This window comes from Podarcis gaigeae, assembly GCF_964106915.1.
Source record: "Podarcis gaigeae genome assembly, chromosome: 3".
Lineage (NCBI taxonomy): Eukaryota > Metazoa > Chordata > Lepidosauria > Squamata > Lacertidae > Podarcis > Podarcis gaigeae.
The window spans coordinates 37,731,847-37,757,369 of NC_139680.1; the positions used below are offsets into that span (position 1 = coordinate 37,731,847).

Below are 25,523 nucleotides of genomic sequence, written 5' to 3' on the forward strand. Positions count from 1 at the left end.
AGGGACTATTGCTCAGTGCTAGAGCATATGCTTTACACATGAATTCAGTCCCTGGCTTTTCTTAAATTATATTAGGATTTATAAAGAGAAATACAAAGCTTAATATCACTTTTGTCCTAAGTAATCTAAATCCCTGGCATTTCCAGATAGACTCAGGTGTGTCTCCTGCCTGAAACTCTGCATGTGGCACTTATAAATTATGTGATGCAAAGGACTTTTGAGTCTAGCATCCATGCTTAACAGCTGAAAACCACTGGATTGAGCTAGAGCAGAATCATGCTCAAAATGCCCATTTGCACATTTTGTTCTGTTTTTATATTCTTAACTACCCTTCAACAAAAGATTCCACGGTGGTGTACAAAAATGTGAATAAAATTTAAATCTCATCCCAGCTATTATCTCTCTCTCTCTCTCTCTCTCTCTCTCTCTCACACACACACACACACACACACATGATTCCAAGTGGGATTGAGACAATTTAGTATAAATCAGGCTTCCTGAACCTCAGCCCTCCAGATGTTTTTGGCCTAAAACTCCCATGATCCCTAGCTAGCAGGACCAGTGGTCAGGGATGATGGGAACTGAAGCCTCAAAACATCTGGAGGGCCGAGGTTGAGGAAGCCTGGTATAAATCTATCCAGTCAATATATCCAGTTATTTACTGTTGTTATTTACTGCTGCAGCTGCTCCATCAATTTCAGCATTTATCCCTGAGACTATACATATACATCTTCTGGTCCAAAGCCATGGGGAGGTTGGCAGGCCCACATATTTCAGCTCTGCCAGGCCTCTTGAAGGTCTGTTAATCTTGTCAATTGACTTAAGCAGTGAATCTACCAAGTGCCACCGTGTTAAAAGGGAGACAGAAGGGAGAAGGGAAACTCGGAATAGAAAGCTGTAGATGTGCAAATCAGATCAAGGAGAACCGAGGATCCTAGTGGAGCTTCTCTTTTAAACAGAAGGAGGGAGAGAGCAGTACCAGGCGAACAAACACTCTTGTGCCTCAGCTAGCTGTTGAAACTGAGGTGATTTCAGAGGGTACACCTTTGGGGGGGGGGCATCTGACAAGCAGCACCTTGTGATAACTGCCTCTGTTACACAGCTGGTCAAGGGGCCTTGGGGCCTTTGTATCTGGTGACCCGGCCCCATCCTCAAGTGAAAAAGAGAAAAATGGACGTACGCAGAAAATACTGGGTATTTTCCTTGTTGCATGTTGGGATGAACAGTGGGCCCTGGGTCTGTTAAAGCTCAAGATGTCTGATGTAGACAGTTGTGATAGTAAGAGCAGCTGTGCTGTGCATTCAGTTGGCCTTAACATATGCAAGGCACAGTTAATGGGATTCCACAATGTAAATATAAAGGAGTCCTAAATGGCCCTTTCTAGCAATTTACTTGGCGGTTGTTCCAAAAAAAAAAAAAGGTAACAGGATTTTGAAGACAATGAGAGAGAGGAATTGTTGAAGGGTTCTGATTCCGCCCCCCCCCCCGAAAAATAACTGGAAAAAAGGTAACCCAAGAAGATAAACTAGTGTTTGGAAACACATTTTAGCAGCACAAGCTGGATTCAGCAATGTTAGCATGACCAAAAGCTACACTGCTTGTTGCAGTGAGAGGAACATGGTACGTGATGTGCCTGGATAAGGTACACTAGAAGGAAGATGCTGGACATACGAGAAGAGAAAGGGATGGAAATGACATATCATTCAAAGTAGCCAGGAGGGTCATAGAACTGTAGAGTTGGAGGGGACCCTGGGGATCATCTAGTCCAACCCCCTGCAGTACAGGAATATTCAAGTGTCCCATATGGGGATCGAACCTGAAACCTTGATGCTATCAGCACCACGCTCTAACCAACTGGGCTACGTAGTAGCACCTGTGTAACATATCTGAAATGGTGTTTCATGCACTCTGAAGTCCTCATTAAGCAGTGATATAAGGAGGGAAATTCTCTGACAAGTCCAGCTGAACCAAGTATTCACATTAAACTTTAGCTTGCAAGTTCAGCCAGTTCTAATGCATGGAGATTTCACAGAGGGGGAAGAGGGGGGAAGAGAACTGTAAGATATAGAAGCAGGCAGGCAGGAAAATTGTTTTGGCTCTGGCCCATGGGATCACGAAGAGTCGACACGACTAAACAACAACAAGGTGGGTCCCTGATCTTGTCTGACAGGGTTCTGTTTATGTTCACAGTACAGACAAACTCTCCCACAGTGAGAACACTCTGTAGGCAGTGCCACATTTGCACGGTCTTTCTCCCACAATACCCTTTCTTCATGTCTTTCTCTTTCCTAGGCTCACGTACTTGAGAAGCAAATCCTGCTGGTCTCAATAGCGCTCACCTCCAAATCAAGTAAGTGCAGCTAGAACTGAGTCATAAATTATCTGAAGAGCTGGACTCTGCTCTTGTGCCATAAGGCCTATTGCTGAACAAGTATTTCAGGAGGCAGTGGAAAAACAAATCAGTCAGAACTACCAATATTGGCAAGCTTATAATAAAAGCAATCCAAGGCAGCATTTCTCAAAGGCTACCACAAGGTGGCACGGGAGACTCATTTTTCAGGTGGGTGAGAGCAAGGGTGATTTCCCAAGAGATTTACCATCTCATTACAACAGCCAACACCACCACAATAAGAGAGCAGAGGCTTATTGCAGGTGCACAAATGCCACATTAAGCCGTTTTCCTTTTCTGTGAATGAAGAGACTTATGACATTCTCTTGATGTTGTTAGTAGGTGAAAACGCCCAAGGCTGCAGTCCTGCAACTATTCAGGTGGGAGCCCTATTGTCATTCACAAATAAAAATGGCTGACATTGTTAAAGATTATCAATCTATATATTGGGGGGGGGGGGAGGCAAACAAAGCCGCACATATACAACCAGGAAAAAGAGATAATGATTCTGCCGCTTCAGGTGAACTATAAACTAAGCATTGTTTTTACAGAGGCAAAGGTACTAGTCTTGTATGTGTGTAAAAGGATAAGATTAGAACAGTATTTCTCAGACTTCTGAAAGTTGCAGGACGCTGCTTTTCTGAATACCAGATGAAGCCACGTTTCATGCTTACGGCCGATACGGCTTGTTTTTAGCGTGAAAGAGTAAGTATTGACTCCGTGCCTTGTGCAATTTTAGAGCCGGGAGTTCCTGCATCTCATGGGGGACCCATGTTTCGGTGGCAATGTGAATTACTTCACTGTAGTTCTGCTCCAAAGTCCTGCCCTGGTGGCATGGCTGGTGTTGCTTGTTCTCAGAGTAATCCCACCCACCTACATTTCTGTATGAGTCATTGCCCTTGATTGGATGGAATGCAGCCCAGAACAGTGACTCAGACAGGAGCATGGTGGCATCTTCCTCCCGAGGCAAGCAGTTTTTGTGTCGAGAGTGAATAAATGATCCAATCACATTGGATGCAGAGATGCACAAAAATCGCTCTCAGCCTGGGAAGGTCAGAGGCTTTCTACTTGGATGCACTTTGGGAATTACTGGATTAGAACAAAATTAAGACTATGATTGATTCATTTAATATATGCCACAAAATGTGCCTGGTTTTAGTTAGAAGGTGTGCCCAAGACATTATTAAAAGGAGGGGTATACCTTCAACATTGCACCTGTGACCCTAACAGAAATTGAATGCTCAGAGACCAGTCACAGAAGTTGCTTCAGTGAAATCAGTGGCGGCAGCAATCTGCTTCAGCACCAAAGGCCACTGTGTGAGAGAGCCAGAGGTCTGAAGCCATTTCATATATTGTTCCTTTGGACATAATGAAATATATTAGCAGGCATCTTGCAGGTGCCAAGCTACCGTATTTTTCACCCTATAGGATGCACCCAGCCCCCAAACAGGTAGCTCTCTGCAAGCCGTGAGAGCCCAGTGCTGGCTCCCGCTGCTTGCTGAGAGGTGCGCGAAGCCTGGATGCACTGAGGTCAGTGCGCGCAGGCTTCAGCGTGCAGGCAACTCTCCGCAAGCAGCGGGAGCCCGGCACCAACCCCTCTCGCTCTCCAGGCTTCAGCGAAAGCCTGCATTCGCCCCATAGGACGCACACACATTTCCCCTTCATTTTTGGAGGGGGAAAAGTGTGTCCTATAGGGCAAAAAATACGGTACATCTAATAAACAAAGTCCTTTGGTCTGCCATATTTTCGCTGTGGAAAATTTAGTACAAAATGTGGTGATGAAACCACGCCAGAAAAATGACATGTTTTGACATGAAGAACGGAAATGTATATAGACTTAAAAGCCATAAAAACTGCTTTGCATCTGGCCACCACCCTATGTGCAGCCTTTGGGGAAGGGATTTAGTAGAAGAGCATCTATGCTTTGTATGTAGAGCTGCAAAACAAAACAAAAAAAACCACCATCTGAAATCCTGGAGAGCCACTACCAGTCAGGACATAGACAATCCTGAGCTAGATGGACCAGTCTGGCCAATAAGAATCAATTAGGAAACTTTTCTGGGAGTCTGCTTCATTGAACTCAATGGTGCTTACCTATGAGTAGACATATAGGGTTAAACTATTGGTATACAGCCTGGATGTGATTAAAGGCTTACAAACCCAAATAAATGTGTTAATTTGTTTTTCTGACTTTTTTAAAAAAAACATGTTCTGCATAGATGACTTCTATGGGATATAAAATGAAGTTACTTACAGTGCAAGCCCATGTATACTTACTCAGAAGCAAGTCCCATTAATCTCTACAAAATTTACAGAATTGCAGCCTCAGCCAAATATTTTTGTCAAACAAAAATGGCCTACCACAATGGTGATGCACAAAACACACAGGGCCGGCTCTGCCGTTAGGTAGAGTGAGGCAGCATGTGCTGGTGATGAGGAGGAGTTGGAGGACAGGGCTGTGTGCACTGTGTGTGTCCTAGCCTGCTGTCCTGTCACCAGTTCCAAAATGAGGATCAGCTGCCTGTTCTGGTTGGTCTGTGTGTGGGTTGGGAGAGGCACCAAATTGCCCTTTGTTTCAGGCAGCAAAATGGAGGATGTCCCTGAATGGACAGATTATCAGACATGTCAGTTGAGATGTACGGTACCTGGTCAGAGTGACACGAAAGAATCTAACTCCTGAGTGATTTGGAAGAAGTTAAGAACAATCAAGGTCTCAGAATCGGAAACATTCTATGCTGCCAAAAACCTGAGCATCTGTGCTATAATCACAGTCTGATCACACCGAAGAAAGCTATCCTTGTTGTCATTTCTGGGGCTGAAACAGTCCGTGCATGTGGTAGCTTCAATTTCTCCAGGTGCAGAAAATGTCACACACACCTGTTCAGGAATTACTGCAAAATGAGCAGCACCAGCAGTCTTACTTACGTTTCTAGAGTTGCACAAGTTTCACACATACATACACGCCAACACACACATGAAAGAGGGAGGGGGAAATTGCAAAGAGGTGTTTTGGTTTATATGCTGTTTACAGACTTCTTTGTGCCAAAGTGCCGGTTGCCTGGGAAACTGCTGAAAGCTGGAATTTGGATAGATGCATTGTCAACAACACATGAGAATTCTAAGTGGATTTCAGACGCAGTGGGAAGGGGAGAAACATCCTGCTTTAAGGAAACAAATACCTTTGAGGGTGGGTGGGGAATGTTGATTCCTTGGGGGGGGTGTTATCTGTGCCAAATTACAGCTCAGATTATCAGCCTGGTTTTCTAAAGTTTTTGATGCATTTGAGTCTGAATTAGGATGCAATAGTGTATGCAGCGGGGAAGCAAATATGCCTGAGCAATTTGGAAGCACTTGGGAAGGAGAATACCATTAAAGAAATGGTAAGGAGGAGGAAACCTGCTAGGGATGAATGGGGAATTCAATTCAGTTCACATTTGAAGGTGAATCTTTCATATTTGGACTTTCTGAAAGTTCAAAGTTCTGAAATGCAGACTGAAACGTCCTTCAGAATTTGCATCTATCTGAAATACATCAGGGGAAAAGGTATAAAACTGAATATATTGGTGAAAAAAGCAATCAAATGCATTATATTAGGTGAAATCACTTGCAAAAATGTGTACATTTGTCAAAACTGCATCCCAAAAGGTGTTTATTAGGAGAATTTTGCACCAGAATGCTGGTGCATTTTCATTACTTAAAAAACACACACAAAAACCCCCACAAATTGCTGCAGACATGTAGATAACTGGATTTAAGATTGGAAAAATGGGAAACTGAGGACAGAAAGTGATAGATCCTTCCATCCCTAATCTGGGTGCAAACCTACTTTTGCTTTCTTAAAAACAAAACCTAGCAGCATATCTAGGTACACAAAAGTGTCTTCACAAAAGAACCACAGTCGAAAGCATTTTGTTTCGCAGTCAAGGATCTGTGCCAGTGGCAGACAGAAAATCTTTCTCCATTCCTGCCTCTTCAATGCCAGGAAAACCTGTACCTGTTTAATTTCTGCATGTTAAAGGCACACAGTTACCAAAAGCCCTGTTTAATGTCATTTCAGAGAAATTGACTCACCGCTTGAAAACCTGAAGAGATCAAGTGGAGCCAGAAAACTTCATGGCAGTTGTTTTACACATGACTAGACAACCATTCCAGATCTGGATTCCATCTAAATAGGAGTTCGTTTGGCAAAATTGGTAACCCTATGCTCTTAGTTATATAATTAAGGATGGTAAAAATTCTGCCACTCTAATGGTTCTCCATATGATGACATAGAATAGGAGGATGTGTTTGGATTACTGTTTCTTATGGTTTATCTTATTTTTGTTTCCACCTAATGTACTTTCATACTTGGTTTCAATAACTTAAAATTGGGGGCAACAGGAGCGAGGCGGAGCACATAGCCAGTGTCACTTAAAAGCAGCAACCAAGTCTTCACTCTATTTTTGTCCTTAAGATTATAAAGAGTGAACAGGGGGCTTTCAGGGAATCTGAAGGTGTTCCACCCCTGCTCAGATCTATCTTTTCATGGCTGTCTCTACAACTATTCTGTTCCTTGTTTCTGCTGCTTCTCTCCTACCCTTTCCCTCTTCCCACATAGTGTTATCTCAACAAATCAGGGATCACATAGCGAGCAAGATGACATCATGGTACTATATAACCAATCAGATTTGATGGCAGAGCTTCACTGTAGAAGCAATGGGACAACATTCCTTGCCTTTGCATGGAACATCATTAGACTCCAAGGGCATTTTCATGAACCATTGTAACACGAGGTGGGAAGACGAGGAGTGAGTATTTAACTTTCCTGCACTGCACTGTGAACATCCCTCTTTTGGTGAGATGACCATGCCTTCTCTCACTGCAAGGGCTATAGTTGTTCCCTCACAGAGCAGCAGGAAGCTTCTACCCAGATCCTCAAACAACAAAATCTGCATGTGGTGCTTTTTAGAGAGATGCAAAAGTAGAAATAATTACTATAATTTAAACAGGGGGGAAAACACATCTCACCTTAGTGGAGAAGACTTTGACTAGACCTGTGTACCAATGCACCCTGCTGTCCTAGTGTCTGCAGTTCCAGACCCATGCTCTCTCTTTATATTTGGGCCAGACAGGTGTGTAGAGTAGAGCACATGACTACCGGCCTGCCCCACCCCACCCCACCATTTTCTCATGATTTTCTCATTGTGGTTGTTCTTCTAAAATCCAAATGAATGCAAGAGGCTGTCATCTGCTGACAACAAGCACCTGGTTTTATGCCAGTGCTGCCAGATGATCTATTTGGAAACCTTGTCACGGGCTGCTCAGAATTCTCAGCATTTATTCAGAAGTGGAGGTGGAAGGAAGAGACATGCTCCACACTTAGTCCCCTTCCTGTACTCTCCTCTGTCTCTTAATTCAGGAAATAGCTTCAGAGCAGCATGTCTTCCAGGGCCTTGAGTGATCTCCTCCTATTTGCCCCCAGGCATGATTCTAAGGTTGCTAGCTTTTGAACTACCGTAACTCCTCTAACTCTCCTTTTAACTGCTGTCTGAGGCAGGTGATATTATTTAGCTGTGTCACCTGAAAGGCATGGCTTGCTGATTTCTGCTATGTTAACAAACAACAGGAGGCTTGCTCACCTCAGGCATTATCAGCAACCCCCAGGCATTATCAATTGCCTCTTATGCCTAACATACCAGTAATTGGCACACTGTAGGTACACTGCAGAGTTTCGCCTGCTTTTCTATTCACTTTCTTCCCTCTCATATGCTCTCTTGCAAAAGAAAGAATGAAAGAAAGAACTCCTCGGTCCTCTCCACAATATGCCATTTCTACAGAAAAGAAAAGCTCCACAGCTTACGTTTACCAATGTTAGAGAACCTGTAACCTTCCAGATATTGCTGAACTACAACTCCCATCATCCCATACTAACTGACGATGCTGTCTGGGGCTAATGGGATTTGGAATCCAGCAACATGAGGGGGACACATTTCCCCCCATCCCTGATCTACACAAGCAGAGGAAGATGAGAGAGGAGAGGAAGTTTTTGTCCCTACATTCTGCTGGTGGTGATATAGGTATGGCTGCTGCAGTGGGGTGTGGGGTGGGGTTATGTAACCAGGGACTCATCTACACAGCAGCAAATGAAACGTTTTAAATGTGTTGTAAAATGTGACACTTGATGGTGACAGTGAGCTATGCAAAATTCAGTGTATTTTTCAAAACATTTTTTTAAGCGTTTTCACAGCATTTTTTATATGCATGTAGATTCCACCCAGGACTGTCCTCTGTGCAACTCCTCAACTGGGAGAATGATTTCAATAGAGCCAACAGAATCAGTCCTCTCTCCCTGCATCTAGCACATTGCCTATTTATAGTCTTGCTTGAGACTTGTTGGCTAAAAACATAAAAAGAGCTTTACTGGGTCAAGCTAAAGGCAGTAGCAGTTAGTGAGGCAGTGTCTGTGGTACCCTTCCCAGCTTACCTTTTCTCCAGGACCTATAATGACTTTTACCACCATCATCATTCAACTCCCCAGCCAACTAGGCAGAATTACTATGCGTCTATAGTCCTAGGCTCTCAACATGGCCTTCTCAATTTATAGTCAGAGAGGGGAAATGCCCTCCCCATCAGAGCCTCCTGAGGGAGCAATGCCCTTTGGTATTTGCTGCTTTTGTGTCAACCTGCTGCCTGGTGATATCTCTTTAAGAGGCTTGCTACGCTTTGGGGGGAAATCCTGAGGGAGGTTTATGTAGGAGTGTGGAGTCTCAGCAGACTGTAGGCGAGAGCCGTGTGTGAGGCAGCTAGCACCGAAAAGACACGTCTTAAATAATAAAACCACCCTCTGATTGTAAAATAAACGAAACAACATTATATGGAGGAAAGCAGCCTTTACTGATTCATCTCAGGTAACAGTGCACATGCACACTGCATGCACACACAGGAAGCAGACACTCTAGGGAGTAGATGGCTATCTCAGTGGCAGTGAGCTCTCTCTCCCTGGCCTTCTAGGCTCTCTGGGCTGTCAGCTCCCTACACCACGCTCAGCTATGTTCTTCCAGGCAGCAACAGGAAGAAACCGGAGTTTGGTAGCAGCAATTTCTCACTATTAATCATTGCTCTTCAGCAAGAGGCTGCTTCTACTGATTGCATCCTCCTGACCTCACAAGCATCTCTGCTCTTCTCTTTCCAACCCTGACTCCTCGTTTATGGTTACACAGCATATCATTGCCCTGAGTTTCTCATGTTCCTTCCGGTATGCTTGGCAGTGTTATGTGTCAAATGCCTAAGTGGCACACTGCTGCAGTGCAGCTGGATATTTCTGGCTATGGTTTGGTCTCTTGTGCCACATTAACTAAGCGTTGTTTGTCCCTCTAGAATCCACTTGTTCTGACTGAGTCCAGTGCAGAGAAGGGTTCATAGAGATTGGGCACAAAAGGAGCCTGCCTTTGTGATTTGGCTTTCCCCCAAATCACCAAACTTTCTCAAAGGAAAATCCATCTCTAGCTGTTGCAACTTTGCAGCAACAAAGGAACATGCCTAATACTGAGTCCGGCCACTAGCTTAGCAGAGGAGACTTCAAAGGTCCATTGAGAGCAAATGCACTCACCCAATATGTTTTCTTATTCAGGAGCAACCAGTTTGGTCCATTCAGTAAGGAATATAAAAAAGCCTCACGGAGCACACTAGTTATCTCTTGTTAAAATTTCTCCTCCTCATAAAATGTATGGGAATGTTTCAGGAGGAGGGAAAGAGAGCACTCCTGTTCCATTTCGACTCTCCAGAAATATCCCCACCATATAGCAAAGCATCATTCAGGGACAGAGTTGACAGCCCTCTATTTTTTAAGTCGGGGAAGATTTCAGAAGGGTGAGAAAGAAAGGGGGGAATTTTTCTTTTCTTTCCTGAAACTAGGGATGGGGGGAGGGGCTGTGATTCAGTTTGCAGTTAAAGGCAGGTTTACCTAATCTGCACTTTCTAAAACAAACAGAAAGGCATCCTTTGACATTTGCATTTTTCCAATTTTAGTTGTGCGGTTTCTCAGCCAAGTAATGTGTACAAAAATGCATATATTAGGATAAGTATTCATATAGTGAAAATACATAAATACATACATAAATGCATTATATTAGGGGGGACAGGAATGTAAAATGTGTATATTTCTCAAAACTCCATACAAAGCATCATTTATTAGGAGAAATGTGCAATATAACATTGACAGATTTTCCTGAGGATTTTTTAAAATTCAAATTCCTGCAGACTCACAACACTATTTTAGAATAATATCAGCAGTGTGCAGTGACGCTTGGTGGCATGTTTTTTTTGATTGCCTTGCTTTTTTTGAGTAACATTTTGGGATCTAAGCCTGTCTGGATACCTCACTTAGTAACTCCCCAGCTTCCTCAAACCTGAAAGATTTTTTTGTAATCTCAGACACAAGAGAGGCTGATCATGATTATTCACTGGTGTGATATACTCAGTACACAAGCCAATATTATTTCTTCATGTTTTCAGGTCTGAGCCATGCAATACAAATGAAACAATTATTTTTGTCTATTGGTTGGAATACTTTGTTCTTTCAATTTAGAGGAAAATGTGTTTTGGATACTGAAAAGTTAAATTGATTTTTGGGGGGGACACAAACTTTGAGCAATTAGAAGCAAGTGTTCCTCACATTTTAAAAAGCTTTTGTGTGTTTAGTTTTTCTGGCAACTAATGTGCTGTTGTAAACTATATGTGAATTCAAATTATATCATGTGCTATCACTTATTCCTAAATAAGAGGTATGGAGTCTATCTTGTCTGAAAATCATACTTGGACCCTTTTTATGTGGAAGATATACACAGATGCACAGAGAATAACTGATTTTTTTTTAAGTAAGGAGACATGCCAATTCTGCACATGTAAGATGGGATGGTTTCTTACATAAGGTAAAGTCTCAGGGCTGTGACAACCATGGCAAAAATTGCGCACTGATTCTTTAAACAATCAGTTTAGGTCATAGACATAGAAAATCTTTTTCTGCATTACCCTAAGAGTGCTTGGTTACATCAGCTAATAAATTCAAACTGGTAAAGGAAGGCCCAAGCTCTACCAGAAGGTAAAAAAATGCTTAAGCACCTTATTATCCACTCAGTGGAAAGCAAGCTTGCTAGGATTATCTCTTTTGATAATTTAATTGATAACTTTACCAAGATGAAAGCAAGGAAGAAGTTATTAAAGTAGTATGTTTGTTTAGAGGATTGATTCAGCATTTTCACAAAGGACTTTTTGTTTGACTTATGTAAATGTTTGATAATGGATACTATCATGATTCATAATTTCCTGAGACTGTAAGATACTAATTTTGTGTTCATTAAGGTAGGTTAGATAAGGCAGATAAATTATTTGCTCACTATGAACGCCAAATCCAATAGATAGGCAAACTGTTTATCTAACTAATGAATCAGCATTAATGGTTACATACTTAAATACTACTTATTTACTAAATATCCTGTCCTTGCTCCCAAAGGAGCTCAGGATGGCAAATACTATATTACACATATATAATATATTTCTTTTTGTCAGCATTCCATGTACTAGAACTAGAAAAAACAAAATAAGGGCCAGGTCATAGGTCAGGGATAGGCAACATGGTGCTCTCCAGATGCTGCTGGACTACAGCTCCCAGCATCCCTGGTCATTGGCCAGCTTGGCTGATGCTGATGGAAGTCGGAGATGCAGGACTGTTCCATTGCTTCTGCTGAGAGAACACTTGGCTTTGATTCCCAGTCTGGGGAAAAGACAGTATATAAATATTGTTGATGTTGCTGCTGCTGTTGTTTAGTCATGTCCGACTCTTCATGAACCGATGGACCAGAGCACACCAGGCACTCCTGTCTCCCGCAGTTTGGTCAAACTCATGGTGGTAGCTTTGAGAACACTGTCCAACCATCTCATCCTCTGTCGTCCCTTTCTCCTTGTGCCCTCAATCTTTCCCAACATCAGGGTCTTTTCCAGGGAGTCTTCTCTTCTCATGAGGTAGCCAAAGTATTGGAGCCTCAGCTTCAGGATCTGTCCTTCCAGTGAGCACTCAGGGCTGATTTCCTTAAGAATGGATAGGTTTGATCTTCTTGCAGTCCATGGGACTCTCAAGAATCTCCTCCAGCACCATAATTCAAAAGCATCAATTCTTCGGTGATCAGCCTTCTTGATGGTCCAGCTCTCACTTCCATACATCATACTAATACTAATTCTAATACAAATAAGCAGTGTTATTTTTCTAAAATGCCTCCCCTGTTCCCTTATAATGACAATGGCTTGCACCTGAGAGGTGCCGGAACTGAGTTATGGCAAGTTTCAGCTGAAAAAAAACCCTGCTAATAACAATAATTTGATGGCCCTCCCATACCTGTCATCTTGACAGCCTTTCCACCAGGTTACCTCAGCCTTCCGCAACCTGATCTCATCTAGATGTTTGGGACTGCAATCCCCTTCAGATCCAGCCAGGGGAGCCAATGGTCAAGAATGATGGAGCTGTAGACCAGAACATCTGGAGACACCTAAAATGTTATCACCCCAACTGTTGTTTTTTAAAATGAGAACTGTAAAGAGTGTAGTAAAAACGCTTTTAATAAATAATCACGTTATGGACAAATGCACATTATGCAGACTGTGTTCTTTTTTAAGAGAAACGATCTGAAAGGGTGATTTGGAATGGTGTAGCAGTGGGGTGGGATAATTTTTTAACTCCTCCCCCTGCCTATTTCTCCAGTTCATCTTGCTCCTTTAAGGGGTTCTCTCCCCATAAACATACATTCTGAACCCTGTGGGCGGAAGAACCTGAAGGGATGGTACACAGTTGATGGTACATCAGCTAAGAACCTCCTACCATTAATCTGCTCAAATATGCCCCCTTTGGAAATCCCAGAATTTAGAAAAGAGAGAAGGATACCACGGAAATGAAATATGCATTTCTTTCATTTGCATTTTGAGTAATATGTAGAAAGCCCTATCGTGCCAATTCCATGGCGGTCCCATAATATATTTATTGTGTATTCATGGGTAAGATCCCACTTCATGAAGCAGCCCATGAAAATACAATGAATCACTAGTCATCTCAAATGCATTAACTTGCCAACGTTGTTTGTTTTCCAGCAGTACAATGTGCGTAATATTCCCACCGCTCTCCACATTCAGTATATTTTAAAATATACCGAAGCAATTTGAATGCATTTAAGCATCTCCTTAGGCGAATTAAAAAAGGTCATTTTTCTTTTCAAGATTGATTGTGAACCGGGGTGGGGGTGGGGTTGACTGGGAGCTAAAATGCCTGGGTCTTTTGTGTGCAATTAACTTAATGTATGTTTTAGAGACCTAGAGTTGAATCTAAGTGCGCATCAGGAGAAAAACATGCCTGGTAATCAAGGCAGATTTATAATGACTCCCAATTTAGCCATTATGAAACATTCCATCATTTTTATTCCGTATTTGGTTCTTCATTCAGAACAGGCTGTAATGTTCAGCCTGTTTTATTGCTGTCCCAATAATGAGCCACCCATTCACCGTTCTAAAGGACTATTTGTGCAGATGACAAGGTGGGCCTCACCGTGATGAACTCACTGCAATAGCACATATTTCTATCTTGATCGCTTGTATTTCTTAACACTCCCAAATTGGCACATTAAATTTTAACACATTAAAAAAAAAAGTGGAGTGGGGGGTGCTTCTAGGATTTAAACAAGTGGTGATCCTTAAGCTAGTACTAAATGGGAATATTTATTCCTAAAGGGTAGAAATATTAAAATATTCAAAGGTTTATTATAACCTTCATTGGGGGTGGAGGAGAAATTTGACTGCCTAATTTTCACCTTCCAAAACAAGGTGCAAACTGAAAACACAGCAGTTTGCAGTTCTCCAGCCAAGTCTAACTGGTTTGGTGTTGCATTTTTTATTTTAATGATATTTTTACTGTTTTTATATTGTATACCAAAGTAGATGATTTAAAAAAAATATTAAGCTATATTTATAAATGATTTTAAATAAAATGCATGAATTAAAGCTCACATATGATTGATCCTGAAGCAGAGGCACCAGGTTGCCCCCAAGGTCACATCACTGCACGGTTGGTTTTGACTGCATTCAAAACCTCCTATTCACACACAAGCATACACCAGCCAACATCTATGAAGATCACCAACAAACATATTTACACATCATTCACCATTCATTCGTTCACATCCGTACCCAAGCTTCCACCCACAAATAGTCACTGGCTTCTGTTGATCTGCTTCTGAAGGCGAATTTCAACCAGGTTTCACCCACAAGCATCAGTCTGCTTCAACCTTAAGACACCCACTGGCTTCCAAATGCAAACTCCACTCACCAATATCTGCCAGCTTCTCCTAGGTTCACCACTAAACATTAACCAGCTTCCAGCCATGAATATTAGCTGCCTTCAAGCTGTGATCCCACTCACCAGGTGAGCCAAGTGTTCCATAGCATCCCACCGCCAGAAAATTGACCTCCATCCATCTGCTAATTTGCCTCCTCCAACAGGGGGGAAACTGGGCAATGCTGAATGCCACAGCTGCCACACACACTGTGTTCTATTGCTGAAGAGGAAAAAGCCTACCTTTATATCCGCTCAGCATCCATGTATGTTTGTGATTTCGCAAGTGGACAGTGGCCAATGGCAACAGCTGGGGACGCCTCATCATAATCTCTTCAGCCATGCAATTGTGAGTGCATTTCAACAGTGATTTATTTCTGTGCTTGTTTATTATGAAAAATATGTATAGACTGATTTGAGGAAGGGGTACACCACAAAACTGAACGGCTTGTGGGTGAAACCTGGTTGAAATTCGCCTTCAGAAGCAGATCAACCGAAGCCAGTGACTATTTGTGGGTGGAAGCTTGGGTACGGATGTGAATGAATGAAGGGTGAATGATGTGTAAATATGTTTGTTGGTGATCTTCATAGATGTTGGCTGGTGTATGCTTGTGTGTGAATAGGATGTTTTGAATGCAGTCAAGACCAACCGTGCAGTGATGTGACCTTGGGGGCAACTCTGAGCATGCTCAAAGTTGATATCTTGAAAGCCACATGCCGCATGCAAGGAGGAGTTGGTAGTGCTAATAGCTAAATCCCTTAGACTTCATCACTGGATTTGCAAAGGACCTGTATGTAAAGTCCAGTGTTTGTAAGCCTGTATATCCTGGTTGTGCCCCAGATTCTTTTTCTCTGAGTTCAAGGTTAGGCTTTTTTCATGATTCCAACCATGGCCCCACCCACAATTCAAAACTGGGAATGGGCAGACTGGAGAGTGTCTGTTTATTCTGATTATTGCTTATTTATCAGTATTACGTTTATATCCACTCCACCTTTCCTCCAAGGAGTTCAAGGGGGCATTCATGTGTCTCCTTTTCCCCATGCTATCCTCACAACAATCCTGTGAGGTCAGGGTCACACACTGAGTTTTATGACTGATTTTAACACTGGTCTCCCTAGTGCACTTACTGTTCCTCCACCATATTCTACATTCCATAAATAGGATACTGAAGTGAATAAACTGTGGGAGAGTCCAGTGTAAATAGACCTGTGCAACACCTTTAAGATTAATCAGTTCATGATACAACCCTGTAAATACATACCAGGAAGCAAGCCACATGGATTTCTTTGGGGCTTACTACTGAGTATGGTACAGTTTCTTTGGGATGAACCCATGCTAGTAATTGTGATGGCATGGACCCCTTTTAACCAAGGTAATGCACTTAAACTGCAGTGTTTAAATGTTCACCACTTCACTGTAAAAGGAAGAAGGTGGAGAGAGAACCAGAACAACTTGGCCACACCCCTGTGGCTTCTCATTCATCCTGCCCAGTTACCCCTTAGCAGTTTCACCTGTTCTAGTAGACACCAGCCATCACAGCTTTCAGCACTGCGGAATAGATGAACTCAGTCACCATGAAAAACTAAAACCGCTGGAAAATAAGCAGTTTCATAGGACATATTGACCAATGCTACTGCTCAGAACTGGCTGTACCAAGCAATTATTCCCCAGCCACCCTTCCTGGACAACACTGGTTTCCTGAGTTTTTGAGGTTTGATAAAGGCCTGTATCTGGAGAAAAGACTTAGAACTGCAAGAATTTCCTGGGTGCTCAAAGAAAGAACTCTTTTTTCTGACAGCAGTGATCAGGGCTGAATGTAACTAAAATCATGATATTAAGGTAAAACATTTTATTCCGTAATGTTAGCTATAGACACCCCAGGAGTACAAATTGAACTAAATTACAGAGCAGCACATGAATGAAAAGTATAATCATCAAACAGAATTGGCTTAACATTGTTGCTCTTACCTTTCATGCAAATGCTCCTTGCCATGTATATTCAGAACCTGTAGGATGTCATCTTTGCAAAACAGCTGGTACAATTTAAATCAATAACTTTTCATATCCCTGGGGTCTTTAAGTGTGTTCTGGTGTCCTATCCTTTCTATCATTATAGTTAATGGGTTTTGCAGAAAATGCTGATGTTATGCGTACTTAGTTTTTACAGTACTGTAATCTTAAGAAGCCTACCATGATGGAAGCAGAATCTGTTGGTGCATTAACTAAAATTATTTAAGATTTTAGGTATGACTGATAATGGGAACTTGAAGTGCTGGTAGGTTAAACCTACCGAAGTGATAGAGAATTCATACATACCCCTCCCAGTGGCGTAGCGTGGGTTGTCAGCACCCGGGGCAAGGCAAGTAATTTGCACCCCCTAACCCGTGGATTTGCGCCCCCTAACCCTAACCCCCAGATGTTGCACCCAGTGCGGCCGGCCCCCCCTGCACCCCCCACGCTACGCCACTGACCCCTCCTAATATAATTGATGTCCATTGGGTTTTACTTCTGTAACTGTGACATAAAGATTTCAGAGCCTGTTCTCGAAATGCATGCCAATTTTTGGCTTCCATCTCCTTGTCACAAGCATGGTCAAGAGTTGGGAGAGGTTATAATTACACAGAAACACACTGATTCCCACTTCTTCACTAGTGTCCTGATGTGCACATATGCCTTGAGAAAGCCTTCTTGTCATCATGTGTATAATTGTCTCAAGATTCCTTTCGTTCTGTGTTTTAGTGATGTTGACATGTGCTCCTGAAGCACTGGTAAGCCTCACACAGAAACAATCATTATACAGCTGTATATGTGTAAATCTCATCAACATTACTGTGTTGTAGTGTTTTACAAAGGTGTGCATGTGTATTGGCAGTGGGTTGGGAAGATATAAATGAACCGTGAATAGTGCACAAATTGTTTTAAATGAAAAAAACTTACCATGGAACTTGCAGCTCTGGTGAAAAATTTGGATGAGATTGTCAGAAACATCCCTTGTCCTACAATAGAAGAGAAGGAGGTATATTTCATAATATTTCATAATATCTTTTCTAAGAACTTTTGGGTTCCTCTTAAGATAGACAAAATGTGTCCTGAAATTATCAAACCCATGTGATGTGGAACCCGTGTGGTGTAGTAGTTTGAATGTTGGACTAGGGCATGGATGACCAGAGTTCAAATTCCTGCTCTACCATGTAACTCACCTGGTCACCTTGGGCCAGTCATAGTCTCTCAGCCTAATCTCACAGGGTTGTTGTGAGAATAAAATAAGGAGGATGAGAACAATGTATGCCGCCTTGAGTTCCTTGGAGGAGAAGGTGGATTATAAATGCAATAAACAGATAAATAAAATAATAGCACAATTCTAACCATGTCTGCTCAGAAATAAACCTAACTTAATTCAGTGGGGTTTACTCACCAGGTTAGTGGGGTTAGGACTGTAACCTCAGCTGATTTGTATTTTGTGCACTTTTGCCGTCTACTACTGCTGTTGTGCAGTTAGTATTGACTACTTCCTCTTTGTTTTTAATTTAGATGCCCTCAATTCAGTTGTTTCCTTAAATAAATACTTCTCATGCTGTATTAGAAAGAATAATTAATTGTGCATATTTATCTACATCATAATCATCTATGAATATTAACGCCCTGTCGAGAGAAGAGCCCACTTCTTCCAAAAGCATAGCAACCACTTTTGCAACTGTCTAGAGAAATGGTGTTTGGAAATTGCTAAAGGCTAGTTTGAATTGAGGTGATTTTTAACAGCTGCATGTAAAATCAAAACGTATTCCTGCTGCCGATTAAATACTTCCACATGCACATAAGCAATTACCTGAACAGGCAACTCTCCCCCTGCTACCCCTAGGAAACTGCCATCTTTCTCTTCTGACCGCACATGATTTGCAACTTTACTTACCCCTGATGCACATGCACTGTAGAGGGCAATTTCCAGCTTGCTCTCCTCCATTTTGAACAGCACATCATCAGAGCAGCCTCATCCTACTGTTTATAATTTGTTTTATGAAGGCTAGGGAAGTTGAGATGTCGCACAGCTTCATCCAGTCTCCTAGGTGAACAGTAAACACTATACACCCAACCATCAAAGATATGTAGTTTGCTTTGTTGCTGGGGAAGTTTTCAGAGAAAAGCCAAATAGGTGAGAGAACTCATGGTAATGAAGAGCTACAATGACATAACACATGCATTGGAGTGGCACGACTGTATAAACAGGAGCAAGGAGCCCACATAATCCACCACAGATGAATTGGGCTCTGGAGTATTTATTTATTTATTTTTGATTTTTGCAAATGCGGTTGCTAATGCTACTCTGGACGTCTTTCTAGAAGGGTCCAGGATAGGTGGGTGTAGCAGAGATGTGTCTATTTTTCTTTATACCTGAAGCATGTTCCACCTGTGTAATAAAACTCTTACAAAACAATTATAATACAGCTAACCAAAACGATAAGGGACGTGGGTGGCGCTGTGGGTTAAACCACAGAGCCTAGGACTTGTTGAGCAGAAGGTTCGCAGTTCGAATCCCCATGACGGGGTGAGCTCCCATTGCTAGGTCCCTGCTCCTGCCAACCCAGCAGTTCAAAAGCACAAAGTGCAAGTAGATAAATAGGTACCGCTCTGGCGGGAAGGTAAACGGCGTTTCCATGCACTGCTCTGGTTCGCCAGAAGCAGCTTAGTCATGCTGGCCACATGACCCGGAAGCTGTACGCCGGCTCCCTTGGCCAATAAAGTGAGATGAGCACCGCAACCCCAGAGTCGGTCACAACTGGACCTAAGGGTCAGGGGTCCCTTTACCTTTAACCAAACGATATTTCATGCTCAAATCAGTCTTGATCACCTTCTGCTGTAAAAATTTATTGGGGTGGGGTGGGGTGGAATATTGCCAAAATAAAATTGTAATATTAAAAAACCACACACAAACAATAGCATCTGAATGGGTAGTCACAGCAGTTTTGGTGAACTCTAGGACATCTAGGCTGAAATGATCTATGGGAGGGGCAACATTTTTATTGTTGAAGGCCACATTCCCTAGGGGATGATATATGATGGTGGGGTCCCTGGAGTACAGCACTGTTTCCACTGCTGGCGTGCATGCGGTGTGTTTTATCTCTCATTATTGACCTGTTTAAGTTAACTTGAACCAAGTTAGGAGTAACTTCAAAATATAACTGGAGCCAACAGAGATTTCTGAGCCTTGACTTTTCCTTGGAACATCAGCTTTGTCGGTAGCTGTCAGGAGACCTGTTCTTTCCACTGAGCTTGTTGGAGAGATTAATGTTGGAGAGATTAATGTAAGCAATAACTCACACAGGAAATGGAGGCAATATCAAGTCTTTTGATTCAAAAAGGGGAGAAAATATGAAAAGTACAAACAAATAGCACATTTTCTGCTATTGCAATATGCCGCACGATGGAAGGATGCTCTAACTTCATTACAAAAACAATATACAACTATAAATCATATCTAGGACAAACAGCCTTCTCATGAAGTGACAGTTTATGCAGTATGAAGAACACCAGAAAACATTGATAGCTGCCGTTTACTTGAAGCTTTATATTTGTACTATGTCACAACTGAGCCTCTGTCAAGAGCGTTAGCTTATTTTCTACAGCTGTGATGGTGTAAGTCAGCACCCCTCATTTATTTCCCTTTGGCATCCTGTGGTATGAGTCCCATTTGTGGCCAGTAGGGCATAGTAGAGGTTGCCCAGTACAGGGTAGGAATCTACGTGGGAGAGTGAGGCTTTCAAAGCCTTTAAACTCCATCTAGAAAGCCTGGGATGAGATCATCAACATTAAACACCTGGTGCCAAAAAGAGTGCAAAGTAGGTACCAATGTGATTCTCTCTGGATAGGGCATTCCACATCTGGGGATGAAGCCATTGAGAAACGCCTTTCCCCCACCCCGCAAAAAAAATAAAATATAAATATACATGTGCATAAAGGTAAAGGTACCCCTGCCCATACGGGCCAGTCTTGACAGACTCTAGGGTTGTGCGCTCATCTCACTCTAGAGGCCGGGAGCCAGCGCAGCACACGGAATTGCTGTTTACCTTCCCGCTAAAAAGCGGTACCTATTTATCTACTTGCACTTAAGGGTGCTTTCGAACTGCTAGGTGGGCAGGAGCTGGGACCGAATGATGGGAGCTCACCCCGCCGCGGGGATTCGAACCACCGACGATGCGATCGGCAAGTCCTAGGCACTGAGGTTTTACCCACAGCGCCACCCGCGTCCCCAATACATGTGCATACACATGATTAAAACCTTGTAACAGACAGCACTATAAATACTCATTTTCCACTAAATAGAACCATATCAGACAGTGAACATGAAGTTTTTGTGAAAAAGCCTGCCTATATTACTATTTTATTTTTTATTATTGATGAACTTATATACCCACTTAATGCCAAAATAGGCTCCGAAATGGTTTACTAAGTGTATGTTTGTTCCATCTACTCCTGTGTCCTCAAAGCAGTCTTGATGTCCCCTCAACCTGCCCTGCTCTGAGGAAGAAAGGACAGTATTGATTGATATGATGAAGAGCCAATGAGGAGTGTTCCACCGCTCCAAAATCATAAAGTAATCAAGAGCAGAACAGACAGACTATGGAGGTGGTGCAAGCTTTAAGCCTCTCTCCACTGGGACATGGAATAGTACCTCAGAGAAGCAATAACTGGCTTTTAAGGCATTCAAAGAAAGGAAGAGTAAGTCTGGAGGAGTAACAATTACTACTCTCTTCTCTGTTTTGCTTATTGGTCCTTTACCCAAATAAAGGATGGGTTATTGACCATGCTTGTGGAACTGACTTTGGTCTCAGAAGAAAGATAAGCATGGCTGGGCTAAACAACCTTCTCAGCCTCCCAAAAGTAATGCATCCAAAAGAGTTTAATTGGGATCTGGATTTTAAGATTCCTCGTTTAGCAACATCATAGTATATGCTGCAGAAACCACAATGAGATTTTTTTTTGCCTACCATTTCGATTGAACAAATATGTATGTGGTTAGCTTAGTGAGGGAGGGAGAGCACTAGGTCAAGAAAGACTGAAATGTTCCTGATTCCAATAGTACGCCACTCTTAATTGCTAAACCCGGGTTGGAATCAGTTCAGAGTAAAAAATCTGTCGAAGCAAGATATACATATAGGTAGGAGAATTCCTAGATGCCAAAATCCAGGTTTGGGGCAAGTAGACTTTGGCGACAGAACCCCAGCAGAGATTTAAAATCACAAAATATTCAACAAAGTAAGCATGGAAATATAGGCTGTTAGGCCTTTAAAATATTCCCTTTTGAGTTCCATAACTTCCCTTTTCCCCCACCATAGGAAAAGAACACACATCCAGTAAGTTAAAAATTGGTTTACTTACTAACTCTTCAAATGTCTTGTTCATGTGTTTTTCCATGCATGAGTCAGAAAAACTTCACAGACAGTAAAACTTGATTTAGTTACAGCGATGAAAGTTCCTAGATTATTTGTACTGACTGATGAGAGCCTTGCTTCACATAGCAAGGTTCACATGTTGACTGGGGATGGAACAAAGAATTGACTACCTAGTTCCTCCCAAGGTGAAGGGAAGTGGGCATAGCTAAGCCTGGCAGGACAGCGTACTCTATGGTCTTAACCCCTTCATTCATTCATTCATTCATTCATTCATTCATTCATGCATTAGACTTAAGCATATTGGTTATATGAAAGCTTGCCCATTAAGGACCAAAGCTGCTGCAGAGGCCACTGGAGAAAATATTTCTAATTTCATCCTCTCCCCTTTGAAGCCCTTGCACCCAGTTCTCAGAGCTTAAAATTAACCTTAGAACTTAGACCTTACATACCCAACTACTGCTATTTCCTCCTCTAACCATAATTATGTTTAAGTTTGCACATCCTGTTGCCAGTAAGTATTTTTCCTGTGTGCGAACATGAGAAAGTACCATCAGTCCCTAAGGAAATATGGCAAATAAAGCTGTTGTTTCTGTAAAAAGAAGAAACAAGATGTATTAAGTAAAAAAAATGAATGTACTGCATAATACATGTAAGTGGCTTGACTAAAATGATTATAACACAGCAGGGGGGCTGCAGGGTTGCAGAAGTGAATGACCCTGCTGCCATATTCTATTGGCAAAGTCTCAGTGGGAAGTTACAGGAATAAGCATCCTGGAGGGATGATGGCGACAAACAGGATAGAATAGCGCCTTTCCTTTCAAGAGGAACTACCAAGGCAGTTCACAGACAACAACTAAGCAAAATAACAAGAATAAGACCGATTCTAAAAACACAGCTTTCTGTAATTAAAATATTTAGTGAAACAGCAACATTAAAATACCCGCAATTGAAAGTCCTCAAACAACAATTAGACCAGGAGATTAAAGTCTGGAGATCAGGGAAATGCTTGTCTTCACAGGCATGTTAGATAAAAAACGAATGATGGAACAGAAATCTACGGTGAAAGTTGGAGTCAAATATATACAGTATAATACCACAACCATGTTAGAAAGATGGCAGAGTATGAACTACAGGAACCACAATACTGGCAAATATGTGTTGGGGCCTCCCAGCATCTAAGCCTGGCAGAAGAGACCTGACATTATGTAGGAACCTGCAATGTGCCTTGGTCCAACATATCTGAAATTAGCATTAGTATATGAGGTCTCCTCGTGACTACCCCACTGCAAAGCTAAGGCAGTAGGAAGCAAGCTTATAATTTTCTGAGTTTTATTTTTTCCTTGCCAGAAGCCAAATTTATTTTAGATCAGTTTATTACCCTTCTTATTACTTCCAAATGAATAATTAAGGGAATAATTGTAAAACACTCTGTTATTCAATTTAAAGAGCCCAGCATCGATCACAAAGTACATCATAAACTTCATTTATCTGAAAACATCTGTAGCCATATATATTACTCCAGATAATCCAATTACCTCTTCCCATGATTTACAGTTAGATTTTTTTTGTCATTAGACTTAAGCATTTTCATAAGAGTGATAGAGATGTCACATTGAAAAGTTGCATGCAGTACTTTGCAAGACAAGAATAATGGCTTAAACCTGACTTGCTTAACATTCTGATGAGGAAATTTATAGCATAATTGTTAGATGAGTTGGAGCAATGCTCAGATGTCTTCAACTATGACTTCTGGACACATTGTGGGTTTTCTTGCTGGCAGAAGACCTGAATAAACAGTACACTATTAACCCGAATATAACACTAGGCCAGATTCACACCACGTAACGTACTACAACACCAGTTTGAAGAGTCATGGCACTGCTCTGGTTCTCCTGGCTGCTACACCTTCAGTCAGCTACACCTTGTCTGCTTTCCCCACCTTAGTCTAAAGAGGCTCCTGCATCCACACACCTAAAACCATATATAGCTTTAACTCACTTGATTTTCTTTATAGAAGGGGACTTCTGCCTGCAACATTGCTATGGGCATCAGTCACTCGATGGTTCTCAGGGAGAACCTACAGGCAGATAGGGTTTGGTCCTGTAGGGCTTTCTCCTACCTCACAGCACTGGCAGAGCAAATTGGAGTGTTCTCATTATTACCATTCTTGTCACAACTTGTGGAGGCAGGAAAGGCACTGGGTTGGATCTTTAGAAGGGATGAGCAGGAGAAGGGCACATGGATTTTTGTTGGGGGGCAGGCTTTTGTTAGGGGGGAATAGAACCTCAGATTTGTATTAATTTATATTGATTGATTGAGGGGCAGCTGCCCCTCTGCCCCCCCCTTGGCTACGCCCATGGAAGGGTCCCCTGCTTTTTCCTAATTGGAGATCTCCAATGCACTTTGGAGGACAGCACTTTCTGCTCATTAGGCCATCTCAAGGACCCTCTAATATCTTGCCTGAAGGGGCCCACTTGAAGCAGTTCCTATTGTGATGGACCCCAACATAAGGCAGCCCCCACAGTGGACTTGTAGCTCATTGACCAGCAGTTGGGCTGCTCAGTCAGTGGGTCCATGTCTCATGCTTATGCTGAACCTATTCTTCTGCAACCAATAAAGTTGTGGCCTAATTTTATCCCTATAGCAGGCTCTTCGGTGTTTCTTTCCATCTCCGCCTCCCTTCTTCACTGTGTGTGGGATTTATTGCTCCTTTTGGACAGATGGGAAGCTGAGGCTAAGAGGGAGCGTAAGACAGGCAAGGGAGAGCAGAGCAAAGCAGGGATTCAAACACATAAATTCTTGCCCCAGTTCTTAACACATTTCTTCACACACACTAGCTCTGTAATACCTTCACTTGGCTATAGTGGGGAGCCGACATTTCGGACAAAAATTTATTATTGCTGTAAAATATTCCCTTTTCCTACTTTAAAGATTGGGTTTATTTTGTAATTCAGACACAGTGCTAAGAGAGGATCCCTTAGAGTCCTTTTTTTCAATTAGCCAGAGCAGAGTTAATAACACTCCAGCTTCCCAACCCAATGAGCAAATATTATCACCCACTCATTTCTGCGTATGCTGGCAATACATTATTATTGATGGCATTAGAATCTTATTTTATCATAGATCAGTGGTTAATTAATTCATGCACAATAAAATGCATGGCTATCCACTATCCCTGACAATAAGTAATAAGTGCTCTTTTCTACAGAGTAAGCTTTCCCATTAAGAGTCTGCTCCCATTATGATCAGCATTATGCGTTTTGCAGCTCCCTCCTGCATCCCTTTCCCGTTTGCTGCCTTGTATCATCCTAGTGGCAGCTCCCACAATTGTTCGTATGGGAGGAGGGGAGTGCTTTGACGTGCGTGCAGCTTCTTGTAATGAGATTTTAGCCGGTG

The 25,523-nt window shown here is 42.2% G+C and overlaps 1 long non-coding RNA gene across 1 annotated transcript in view; it reads right to left on the minus strand.

The window, feature by feature from the left end:
• The window catches only part of LOC310840779, a 32,097-nt gene extending 13,361 nt beyond the window's left edge, over positions 1-18,736 (minus strand). The window contains exons 1-2 of the long non-coding RNA XR_014562125.1: positions 18,650-18,736; positions 17,677-17,735 (exon numbers count right to left, since the gene is read on the minus strand). This is a non-coding gene — a long non-coding RNA (uncharacterized lncRNA). The remainder of the gene's footprint in view (positions 1-17,676; positions 17,736-18,649) is intronic.
• Between the last annotated feature and the right edge of the window lie 6,787 nt (positions 18,737-25,523).